Source organism: Fukomys damarensis, unplaced genomic scaffold, assembly GCF_012274545.1.
Source record: "Fukomys damarensis isolate Sample0158 unplaced genomic scaffold, DMR_v1.0_HiC HiC_scaffold_3, whole genome shotgun sequence".
Lineage (NCBI taxonomy): Eukaryota > Metazoa > Chordata > Mammalia > Rodentia > Bathyergidae > Fukomys > Fukomys damarensis.
Genome location: NW_022900915.1, coordinates 46,392,016 through 46,404,673, shown reverse-complemented (window position 1 = coordinate 46,404,673; position 12,658 = coordinate 46,392,016).

Here is a 12,658-nt window from a genome sequence, read left to right as displayed (position 1 = left end):
AAGTGGGTGGCTAGGGGAGTGGAATAAAAATGGATGGGATGTGTGAAGTACCTGCCCCTTCTCCCTGGACACACTTCCTATACTCGGAACATGTACTAATAATTTAAACGCAAAGAGTATACAGTGAGCTTGCCTGAGCTCATCACTCAAGGTTACTAATCGATATTCTTGTTTTTTTCCTTTCTGGTACCAGGGATCAAACTCGGGTCCTCCTGCTTGCAAGGCAGGTGGCGGAACCAATGAGCTAAATCCCTGGTCCTCATTATCCTACTTTTAGTAGTTTTCATCTACATAATTTCTTCCTCTACCTCTTGTTCAGTTTTGTGTATATTCCATATTGTATTTTAACAATTTATTTATGTCTATGTTTTTGTTTGAGATTATATGGATAATTACATTTTTATCATTTTAAATTTTGTTAAAATGGTGTGAATTTTTGTTCTCTCATTTTAAAATCTAACATAAATTACATTTTTGAAATTAGAATAGAAATAATTTTGCTGTGTTTCAAGTTAATGATATGGCAACACTCTGGGTACATATGACTGCATATGTTTAAATTTAAAAGAACTGAAATGAACTGTAATTAACACTCATATTCTCTTCCATTCTGGGCTCACTGATGGGCTGACAGACCTCATAGAGCTACTTGAGTTATGGTTTAGGTTGGAGTGAGTGGGATAAATCCTTCCATATTTCCTACTTTTTTCTGAGGCTTAAAATTATCACATCATTTCTTATTATCTGGTAAATGATCAGTAACATGTTTTAGCTTTTGGGTCATTATGTATGAGAGACCTTAATTCATTTAAAAAGTTCTTATTCATTGATGTTCAAATGTGATTATCTTAGTCCACCATGAACTTCTGAGTTGTACTCCCACTTCTGCCAAGTCCAAAGTCATCTCAGAGACCCTCCTGCTGTCTATCTGGGAAAATGCCTTGCTGGAGAAGCATCTGGTATACCACCTGCCCCCATCTGGCTTCAGATACTTGTCCAAGAGCCAGCACAGTGACAAATGGTACCCTTGATAAATGCAAATGAGAGCTTTTGGCTTTAGGTGCATTGCTGAACTTGATCAATAAAAATGGCTCAGGGTTCTACATATATAATAAAGGACACATATGATCATATAATAATACATTTTTACCCCTTGTCCCTGCCCTCCCTTCACCCCCTCCTCCCCTCCCCAACTGATGATGGGCAACTGATGTACCAATAAACTCAATTAAAGCTGAAAAAAATACATTTTTAATTACATTTGGGGTCCTTTTTTGAAAAAATCCAACTGAAGCAATTCTAACCAGAAAATCTCTGTCATATGGCAGAAAAAAATTATCCCTGTGCTGTACAAATTAAAATTCATGTGAGTGACACATAGAACATGTAAATATCATTTTAATGTGCATTTCTAAAAGCATGGAATTTATTTTGATTTTCACAAATCAAATTCAGCAATTTGAAAAACCCCAACTAGGTTTACAAATGCATACTTAGGCAAGCATGTACCTTAGTGCATCATTTCTGTATAACCAAAGATTCTAGATAAAAATCTTGAGAGATTACTTAATTACCCAGTTTGCAGCAAAATTAGTTTTGTTGAATATTAATGCAAAGTTCATTCAAGCTTGAACAGTCTCAACAGCAAGTACATTTCTCAAGTGCCTGCCAATGAGGGGTTCCATCCTTTCTTACTGTGAGAGCGGAAAGTCATGGATCTACCAGATACTGTAAGAAGAAAGTGAACACCAATGTTTTCAGATGTACATTAATTCGAAGGTCCAGAAATGTGCACCTACTAGGCCAAATCCCTTTGCCAAGGAGCAACAGTGTTCTCTGGATCTCCTGATGAGTCTCTAAGGGCTCTGCTGATGTTTAAAATTATTTCCCTGAACTACATACTTGGAGTGATGTTACCATTATTACACAATCACAAGAACCTGACCCTGGAGACTGTAGTTGGACCATGAAGATCCTATTGAAATCTTTAAAAGAAGAAACACTGATAAGGTTTTATCATTGAAAATTTGGCTCATGCACATTTGGGTATTTTACACAGAGAAAAGAGCTGCTGGAGCAGCTGGCTATTCCCGGTGTGGACCTGGTGAGCGTGGGTATCATTGTGAGTATTGTGATAACTGTCTCTGTCCTCTTTCACGCTGAATGCTCATTCCTCTGGAATTCATTAATACCTTATTTGAAAAGACAGAATGAAATGAATCAAACACAAAATTTTGTGCATATGCAAATATACAGTGACCCTGGGGTTCCAACTGGCTTGACATAGGGGCAGCTTGCATTATGAGTGGAAATTTTATTTTAACTTAGGACCAAATTTTTCAGTCACAACCTAAATGCTGCTACTCGTTCCAGATGGTCGCAGATGCAGACTTCACACTTAGAGTGTTCTGAAAGGACTATCACCACATCCGTTCCTGTGAGAAATTAATTGAGAAGTACTGGGCCAATGTTCCTCTAAAATCTGCCTGGAAGAAATTGTTACTTAAATTACACGGGAGACAAACTTTGAAGGCTGTGTACAGGATCCTGAGCCTTCAGTTGACCAACTTGAGTTGCAATCTGCCTTCAGGAACAAACTGAGTTTGTAAGTCAAGTTTTCACTGTAAATTCATTTATTGCATATTGTAGGAAATCATCACTCAGGTAAATGGTTTCATGAAACTGATTGCTTTATTGAATGTAAGGAAACATCAAATTCTCACCACGAGTTAAAAATGTAAAGCAATGAATGTATGTTTCAAGAGACAACAATAACTCTATCATTTCAAAGACTGGCAAAGGCAGGCAAAGTGATTCAAAACTGAACAGCTCTTTGTCAACTGAGAAATTTGAGATCCAGAACACTTTTACTCATTCTATATAAATATCACAGAAGTTTATTCAGGAGGCTACATCTATGTGCTTCCCTGAGAAAGAAAATTACTATTTAAGAGAAAAATGAAGGAATACAAATGTAATAAAAAGCACATGAACTGGAATGACTTATCCTTTAAATCTCCTAACAATCTTTTTAATAGATGCTGCATTTTACTATCTGGTTGCAGTTTGTTCCTCATTAATCAATTTATTTTTAGATGGATCTGAACTGAGGAGTGTTTGATACTTAATTGTAATTTCCTAAATAACTAAGAATCAAATCATTATGTAGGGCTGGGGATTTAGCTCAGTGGTGCTACCACCTGACTTGCAAGTGCAAGGTCCAAAGTCCAATCACAGGTACCAAAAAATAAAAAAAAAGAAAAGGGAAAAAATCATTATGTAAACTGATGATGCCATGAGTGATTTTTTTGAAACTTTATTTAATGAATTTTCTCTTAAAACTCTACACAGTAAAATAAAGAAAACATTTATTTTTGTTGTTGTTGTTGCAGGCCTCTATACTATGTTTATTTTCTATTAAACAAGATGTCTTATTTAAGACCATGGCAGAATATTAATTTAATAATTTACATAATAAAAATGGTTATTAATTCATTTCAACAAACGAGATTAAGCTATTATCTAGAGGGACCAACTTAATTAACTACATTATTTAAGTTATAATCAGCATTGCCGAGGATTTAGCTCGGTGGCTCTGCCTCCTGCCTTACAAACACAAGGTCCCGAGTTTGATCCCTGGTAACAAAAAAAAAGAGTTGTAATCAGCATGTGTGAGGATTAGGTATTTTAAACATAGCCTTACCATTTCAAAGACAATACCCATAGTATTGCTCATAATATCAGCACATTATCAATTAATTAAAGTTTCATGCATGATTTCTATCATTTTAATTCTCTAAACGTTTTGGAAATGTTTGCACACAATAAATATTTGAAACATATCTTAGTATCACTGGGTCAATCCACACCCTGCAGCATAAGATTTCACAGTAGTAAGCAGGTTTGACAAAAGGAAAAGGAAACATTTAAAATCCCAAACCATGTTCTCTAGGAAGTAGGTTATTGTATTGCATAAGAAGTGGTGCTTTCCCAAGAGCAAATTTCAAAAATTAAAAATGGAAGAAAGAAAGAAATGTCTCAAGTATCCACTGACAGCAACTTGAAGAAATCTGAAGCTCTTTACCAGTTCAATATTTGCACAAGGATTAGAGGTGATTCTCCTGCGGAAAGCATCAGTTTATTTTGGGAAGTGTTCAAATCGAGATATAACAGAGGAGAAAGGCAGTTAGCACTTTTCTTTACAGCTGGAGTTATGCATGTTGACAAAATCACCATGAAATTTGTTTAAATAAATTGTATACAAGTAGATTATTATTGATTCTGAGTGACTATTTTATTGAGAAATGATGAGCACTGCTTGTGGAAATACAAACTTTCCTCATCTATATTTTGTCAATTTACCAAAGTATTTTACTCTTTAAGGAAAAGCAACTACTCTGGTTTAATCAGGAATATTGGAATTATTTATATGGCATAAAATAGTCCAAATATTAATGATATCTCATCTACTTTATAGATCCAAGCTTCTGTTTCTCATTATGTTTTGAAAAAAACTGCATGTGGTTACTGCTTACTGTTTTTTTTTTTTTTTTTAATTTGGGGTAAGTAATAGTAACTTCACAGAAAATTTGAAATTTCAGTCCTAAACCAGAGTGAGGTCATGGGCTTTACATGAAGAGAGGCCTGAGCCCAACAATGCTAACAGCGGTATGTTTCAGACAAACAGACTTCAGCTGTACTAGAAAGTGTTGCAATTAAAGTTTAAGGAAAAATTCCCAGCCTGTGTATTCTTTGATGTATATACAATTGCAACAGAGATTTCCTGTACCATCATAAATTTGTATTTACCTGCAGACAGTTCTTCAGGTCATCCAGTTCAGACTTTTTCCACTGGAAAAATATATTTCAAGTTGTAAAGCTTAACCTGTAAATCAGCTGAATCCTTTTGAAAGGTTATGCTTTTCCATGATTTTAGTTCTCATTGGATAGAAAAATCATTAACTATTGGTCCTTCCTCTTTGTAAGATTTGAAGTTAGGCTCCACAGTGCAGTCTCTCATCTAACCAAAAAAGGGGCATATTTAGTAGTAATCTCATTCATTAAAACTGTTCAGCAGATAAATGCTGGTGTTGTCTACAGAGTACTAAAACAGATTACTAGTTTGAAGAAAAGACACACAGTGCTCGAGACCCCTGTAGTCAAGTTCCGGGCCCTGCCTGAACAGTGTGCTGTGCAGGCCTGAGAAAAAGATACACTAGGAGACAGAACTAAGAGAGAGAAAGTGGGTACTAGGATGACCATGTTGGTGTAACTGACAAAGGTGATGGACAGTCCTAGGTGCTGATATTTACGGTCAGTCAATTGGGGTAAAGGCAGCGCGTAGTTGCTATGGAAATTAATGTAAACAAGGCTCATAAAGGATAAGACAAAGAATTCTCAAATTAGGAATAGACTAGACAAAATATGTTACTGTAATTGGAACATTGTCACTCTAGACTGAAGGCTTTGGTTTTGGGAATAGAATATGGGTTCCAGTTACTCTGACCTCGGCATGTAGGCTTCGCCCAGACTCACTTCTATAAACAGCCAGGGGTTCACTCTTCGTAGCCTACTTTGGGAATAATCAATATTACAATCCTCTACAGAATGATTGATTTACTAATTCAATTTATTTGGGAGGGCTGGGTTTATCTCAAGTTGGTCAATTGCCTTGAAATTCTCTCTCCTGTATAATTTAAAACCAAATTTTTCCCAGCAGATCTCAATTTTGAAAATCTCAGATTTTCAGTTTTTGTTTTGCTTTTTGGTACCAGAGAATTGAACTCAAAACCTCAGCTTGTGAGGCAGGCAGAGGGACCATTGTGCTAACTCCCATGCCTGAGATCTCAGTGCCTTAGAACAAAATTTGCCCAGCATTTGTCAACGAACCTTACACAGGAAAGGATGTTCTAATGTTCCTTGCAGAAATTTTAAGGGTTAAATCTGTTTCTGAGATCATCTGGAAGCACAAGCAGTTGACATTTGGTTAAAATTCAAGACTTTGCTCATAAGTTAAAGATTAAAATTCTGGTCTTAGCTCATGTTTGTATGTATGTTATGTTGGTTGTAACTAAAGGATCCACTGTAAAATATATGGTTTATTTCTATTTCCAGTTTTCTATTTTCCAAAAATCGTCACTCAGTTGACCAAGTTCTGTTTCCTTTTCCTGTTTATATACCATTTCTTCCTTATCATAAATTCTTTATGTTTATTGCAATCTTTTGAATCAGATATTTAACTCTGCAGTGTTAGTCACTTTCAGAAGAATTAACCTTTCATGAGATTCAGAGATGTTTGCTCCCTTCACCACTCTCAAAACTCCTGTGATAGCATGAGGTAAATATTTGCTGTAATTAAATAAATCATAGAAAAAATTCAAAGAACACAAAGGCCACAACAATATAAATCTTGATTCTTTTTTTTTTTTGACAAGGGCATTTATTTTAAGTGAAGAATGTCCCCAGTTTAAAGTGCTGAGTGGAAATAGCAGGTCCTGGGACTCTGTCTCCATACGTGATTCATCAGGGCAGGCCCTGGGGAATCTCTCATTGGTAAATTTCTCTTGCTTAAAAATACTATGAACCCATTCTGTATGTTTCTGACATAACAACACATGAATTTTGCATGTAAAAATTCCAATTAGAACAGAAGTATAAAAACATAAGGTAAGGAAATTCTAAATCACTCAATAAAGGAAAAAAGTGAGCACGTCCTCTTGAAAACAGAACCACTGAGTTGGGCAGAGGGCAACAGATGCCTGAGAACCACAGCAAGTGGGGTTAGCACTGAGCCCCAAGAGGAGCTGCTCTGAGAGCACAGGGCAGTGCTGACTTTCAGGGCCTTTAGAGAGGTACAGGTGATAAATGGATTTTATCTAAATGTTGTGAGACAGTAGTACATATGCTCTGAAATTGGCGGAAAGCAGCAGGCCTGGTAACAACAATCCTGACAGTGATAAACGTTTCAGGGACATCAGGAATGATTTTGAGTAATTGTCCTAGTTCTGATAACATCTCACCTAATACTGTCTCCATTTTGAGCCAATAAAAGGGGCAGAGAGATAAACATGACATACAGAGACAAGAGATAAAAACAGAGACGAGAGTACATTCTTCCTAACTCAACAGAGACACTGACACAGAACAGTCCCTGCCACTTTTATGCCTAGGATTTACTATAGTACAGGTAGAGAAAGTCCTCCCATAGAAAGTGTTCTGGGTCCTGGGTCACATCTTAAGGAAGAAGAAATAGAGAGAGAGAGAGGGAGGAAGGAGAGGAAGAGAGAGGAAAAAGGGAGAAAATTAAATGTAAGCTATTTAACTCTAATATGCAAAGTAGGACTTAATAACCAAACTGAATAGAGTAGCTGGATATAGGGTCAGCACACAAAAAATCAATAGCTTTCTTGTATGCAAACAGAGTCATTTAAAGAGGAACTGGAGAAACAACTCCTTCCATAATAGCACTCAAGTATGTGAAATATCTAGAATTCAAAGACATCTACTCTTAAAACTACAGCACTTTGAAAGAAGAGATCAAACAAGATACTAGAAAATGAAAAGACATCCCTTGCTTCTGGGCAGGAAAAACAAATATACTAAAAATTGCCATAGTTTGGAAACTGCTATATAGATTCAATGCAATTCCAATTGAAATTGCAACAGCATACTTCACAGACCTTTAGAAAACAATACAAAAATTCATCTGAAACAAGAATTGACTTGAAATAGCAAAAGCATTTCTGCTCAATGAAGACAAGGTAGGTGGTATCATAATTGAAACTATAGTGCAAAGCTACTGTTATAAAAAACAACATTGTAGTGGCAAAGAAATACGTCAAGGATCAGTGTAACACAGCAGAAGATGCAGAAACAACTCCAAAAACATTAAGACATCTCATCAATGACAAAGGGGTCAAAAATCCTCATTGGGGGAAAGATGTCCTGTGTCATACATTGTGCTAAAAAACTGAATTTGAACTTGCCAGAGATTAAAACTAGCACTTAATATTGCACTATGCACTAAATTAAACTAAAATATAAATAGATCAAATGTCTAAATATTAAAACAGCAACACTACACCTGCTGGATGATAGGTTTGGTAGAACTCTTAAAGGCATTGATTTAGGCATAGACTTCATGAGTAAAACCTCAGTCTCAGGGAAACTAGTGCAAAGAATCAACAACTGAGGTCCCATCCTATTGAAACATTTAATTAGTGACAGAATTAAGAATTACCTTACTATTTGGTTTTAAGGGAATCTTAGAATATAGAGAAAGATAGAAGAACAGAGAGATACAGGGAAATATAACAATACAACCTTGACGAAAATAGGTATAGAAAGACCTCATTGAATCTAATAAAAAACACTTATGATAAACCAGAGGCAAATATGTCATTAGAGAAAAAAAAATTGAAAATATCCTTTCTAAATCAACAATAAAAGAAGAATGCCCACTATCACAAATTCTTTCAACATTGTACTCAAAAATTAACCAGAAAAATCAGGGAAGAGAAATAAATAAAAGAAATTAATATAGGAAAGGAAATAGTCAAATTAATATGATATGCAGATGGCATGATTCTTTACATAGATGACCCAATGAATTGCACCAAAAACTTCTTAGAATTCATAAACACTTTCAAAAAACAGCTGGATACAAAATCAAAACACAAAAATCCAAAGCATTTTTGCATAGCTATAGGTAAATCAAAGAGAAATAAATTAGAAAAATAAAACTGTTCACAATAAAATCAAGAAAAATCAAATACCTTACAATTAACTTTAACAAGGAAGTTAAAAACCTCTTGTGAAAACTGCAGTCTTATAAAAAGGAGATTGAAAAGCACATGAAAGAATGGAAAGAGATCTCCTCCTCAACAGTCAGAATCAATATTGTCAAAGCAGCTGGGGATTTAGCTCAGCAGTTCGGTGGCCTGCCTTTCAAGTGCAAGGACCCGAGTTCAATCGCTGGTACAAAAAAAAAAAAAAAAAAAAAAAATTGGAAAAAAAAAAAAAAAAAAAAAAAAAAAGTTAAAGTGGCCATTCTTTGAAAACTGATAGATTTACAGTATTCTCAAACAAAATGCAAATGTCACTGCCCACAGAAGTAGAGGTAAAATTCAAGATTAATTTGGAACCAGAGGAATAGAAAAAGCAATTGTGAGCAACAAGAGAAAAGCAAGAGGCACCACAATAATTGACTTCAACTTATAGTCCCAGGTTTAACTGATAAAAACAACATGATATTGAAAATAACAGTCAGATGTGTCAAAGAACTAGAAGAGAGGTGGCAGAAACATCCCTAGACACATGCAAATCTATGCTCTCTGAAAAAGTGTACAAAGCATACTTAGAGAAAAGACAGCAACTTTAGAAAATGGTCTGGGAAAACTGGCGCTCTTTGGAGAAGAGGGAAGCTGGACCCATGTCTCTCACCATATACTGAATGAAAAACCAAATGGATCCAAGATCTGTGGATTAGAATCCAAATGGTTAACCTGCTGAAGAATAAAGCCACTAAATTTCTTGAAGTCATAGGTATAGGCACGACTTTCTGAATCAAAGTACTTAAAGCAGCAAAATCAATAAATGGGATCATATGAAATAAAAACCTTGTGAATAGCAAAGAAAACAATCAACCAAATAAAAACACAACCCACAGGATGGAAAAATATTGCAAAGTATTCCTCTGACATAGGAACAATATCTAATATATGCATAGGTTAAATGTGTAACTCAAAAAATAAAAGACCCAGTCAAAAATTGACAAGTGAAATGAATATACGTTCTCAGATGTACAAATGGCCAGTAAGCATGAAAAAATGATCAACATCTCTGTCCATTAGGTAAAAATAAATTAAAATCAACCAATAATTTCCTTGAACACAAGAAATAAAGGCAATCATCAGGAAATTAAATAATAACAAAAGCTGGTATGGCTGTAGTGAAAAAGGAACAGTACTACATTGTTAATAGGAATATAAATTACTTCAAATGTTGTGAAAATCATTATGGAAATTTCTCGAAGAACAAAACATAGAAATTCTATTTGACCCAGATATCCAGATTATTGACATCTTCCCAAAAGAGTTAAAGGCATCATGAGACAGTGATACACACATGTCTATGTTTCTTTTTTCTTTTTATTGAGCTTATTGGTACATTCTAGGTATACAGTACAGTTACATCCATTACTGGTAGTGTATATGTTTATAAAAGCAAAATTCACCATAATTAAATCCTGGAATCAGCCTGTGTGTCAAATAATAGAAAATTTGATAGAGACAATATGGTATTTACACACAGTGGAATGCTACTCTGCCATAAAGCAAGATAAACTTAAGTCATTCATAGGAAAATGGATGCACCTTATTCAGACTTTTACTTAGTTCGTAAGGGCTTCTCAGAAGGAGCTCGATCCAAGAACCATGAACATGGTTTACTGGTAAGATATCTAGATAAGTTCACTGAATGGATTAGCATGACTTTGAATGTGGCTGAATGGATATATTGGGAAGAGAAGACACATCCTGCATATGAGTATCACTAATCCACAGTCTTATAGCCTGGATGGGTTAAAAGGAAAAGGGAGGCTGGATGTTGCTGCTTCCTCCTGCCTGCTATGCCATAAACTGTTTCTCCTCTGCACTGCCCCTCTGCTATGCAGCCCTGCCTTGAAGTGTGGTGACTACAGATAGAAACCTCTACAAACGGTGAGGCAGAATAAGCCTTTCCTTCCTCAACTTGTGAAAGTCAGGTATTTTGTCTCAGCAATGCGAAAATGATAAAAATACATTTTCATACCATAAGGTTAAGTTCAATAGATCATAAAAACAAGGTTAAAAATCTAATGGATCCTCCACTATGAGAAACTGAAATTAAAGAGCAAAGTAAAAGTCTGATAAAAGGAAACAGAATGATAGAACTTTTGCACACAGTGAGGAGGAAAAGAGCCCTTAAATGAGAGGAGGCTGGAGGGAGAGGAAATGTGAAAATATTCAAGATGTGTCATGTACGATGTACCAAAAACTCACAATGAACATAAACAATATACTCTGCAATCATGAACTCTAAGTAATAATACCAAACGGGCTAATGAAAATGGAACATGTGGATCGTGAGGTGCAGTGGGGAGGAAAGAGGAAGAAGAAAAACAACCAAATGTGTGAAGTACGTGCACCTCCTCTCTAACGTAAAGTCCATGCACTCTGAACATGTACTAATGAAATACAATTTAATAACAAAAGAATGTGTCCCAACCCGAATTCATAACCCTTGTTCATCAACCATTATCATATATTTAATTGTTTTCATCTACCTAATTTGTTCCTGTACCACTTATCACTTTTTAATGTAAATTTCAAATAATGTACATTTTTCAGCTAATTAATTGGTACATTTTAGGTATACAATGCAGTTCCATGCATCACTGGGAACTTGTACCTTCACATGACATTTCTTAATTCTTATTTGTTCCCCATTCCCTGCCCTCCTTTCAACCCTCCACCCCTATCTATTTACAATACTTTGTTTCTTTTCTCATCATATTTTTTCTTTTCACTTCTTTAATTTCCCCTACCCTGCCCACTTCTCTTACCCCATTTAGACATTTTCTTCATATTTTGCATTACCAATTATACATTTTGATCCTTATTTACGCATTTAGTTTCTCACACCAAGAAAACTATTCCATATTTCCACATATGTGTCCTACTTATTTTACTGAAGAGCATGTTGTCAATGTGCACCCCTTTAGCTATAAATGTTTCTCTATTGTCATTCATTATGGCTGAGTAGTGTTCAATTTTTTTAATCTTTATCCAGTCTCCAGGTGATGGGCAAATGGGCTCTTTCCAAACTTTAGCTATTACAAACAGTGACACTATAAGCATGGGTGCACATATACCACTGTGCTATGATTATTTTAAGTCTTTTGGGAAGATACTCAGCAGGGGAATAGCTGGATCAAATGGAATTTCTAACCTAATTCTTTGAGGTATCTCCACATTGATTTCCATAGTGTCTGTACCAAACTGCACTCCCACCAACAATGGAGAAGGGTTCCTTTCACCCCACAGCCCCACCAGCATTTGTTATTGGTTGATTTCTTGACAGCAGCCATTCTTCCTGAGATGAGGTGGAATCTCAGTGAAATTTCATGTGCATCTCTCAAATGACCAGTGATGTTGAACATTTTTTCATGTTTATTTGCTGCTTTTACTTTTGTCTGATGTGAGGTATCTCCACATTGATTTCCATAGTGTCTGTACCAAACTGCACTCCCACCAACAATGGAGAAGGGTTCCTTTCACCCCACAGCCCCACCAGCATTTGTTATTGGTTGATTTCTTGACAGCAGCCATTCTTCCTGAGATGAGGTGGAATCTCAGTGAAATTTCATGTGCATCTCTCAAATGACCAGTGATGTTGAACATTTTTTCATGTTTATTTGCTGCTTTTACTTCTTTGTCTGATGTTCATTCCAGATGCCCAGTTTGGGACTGGGTTTTTACATTTGGAGAGTCTGATTTTTTAAGTTCTTTATATATGTTAGATAGTAGTCTCTTGTTTGAGGTATAAGGGATGATTTTTTTCCATATTTTACCTTGTTCTTTAGTTCTGTTGGTGCTTTCTTTTGATGTACGAGAACTTT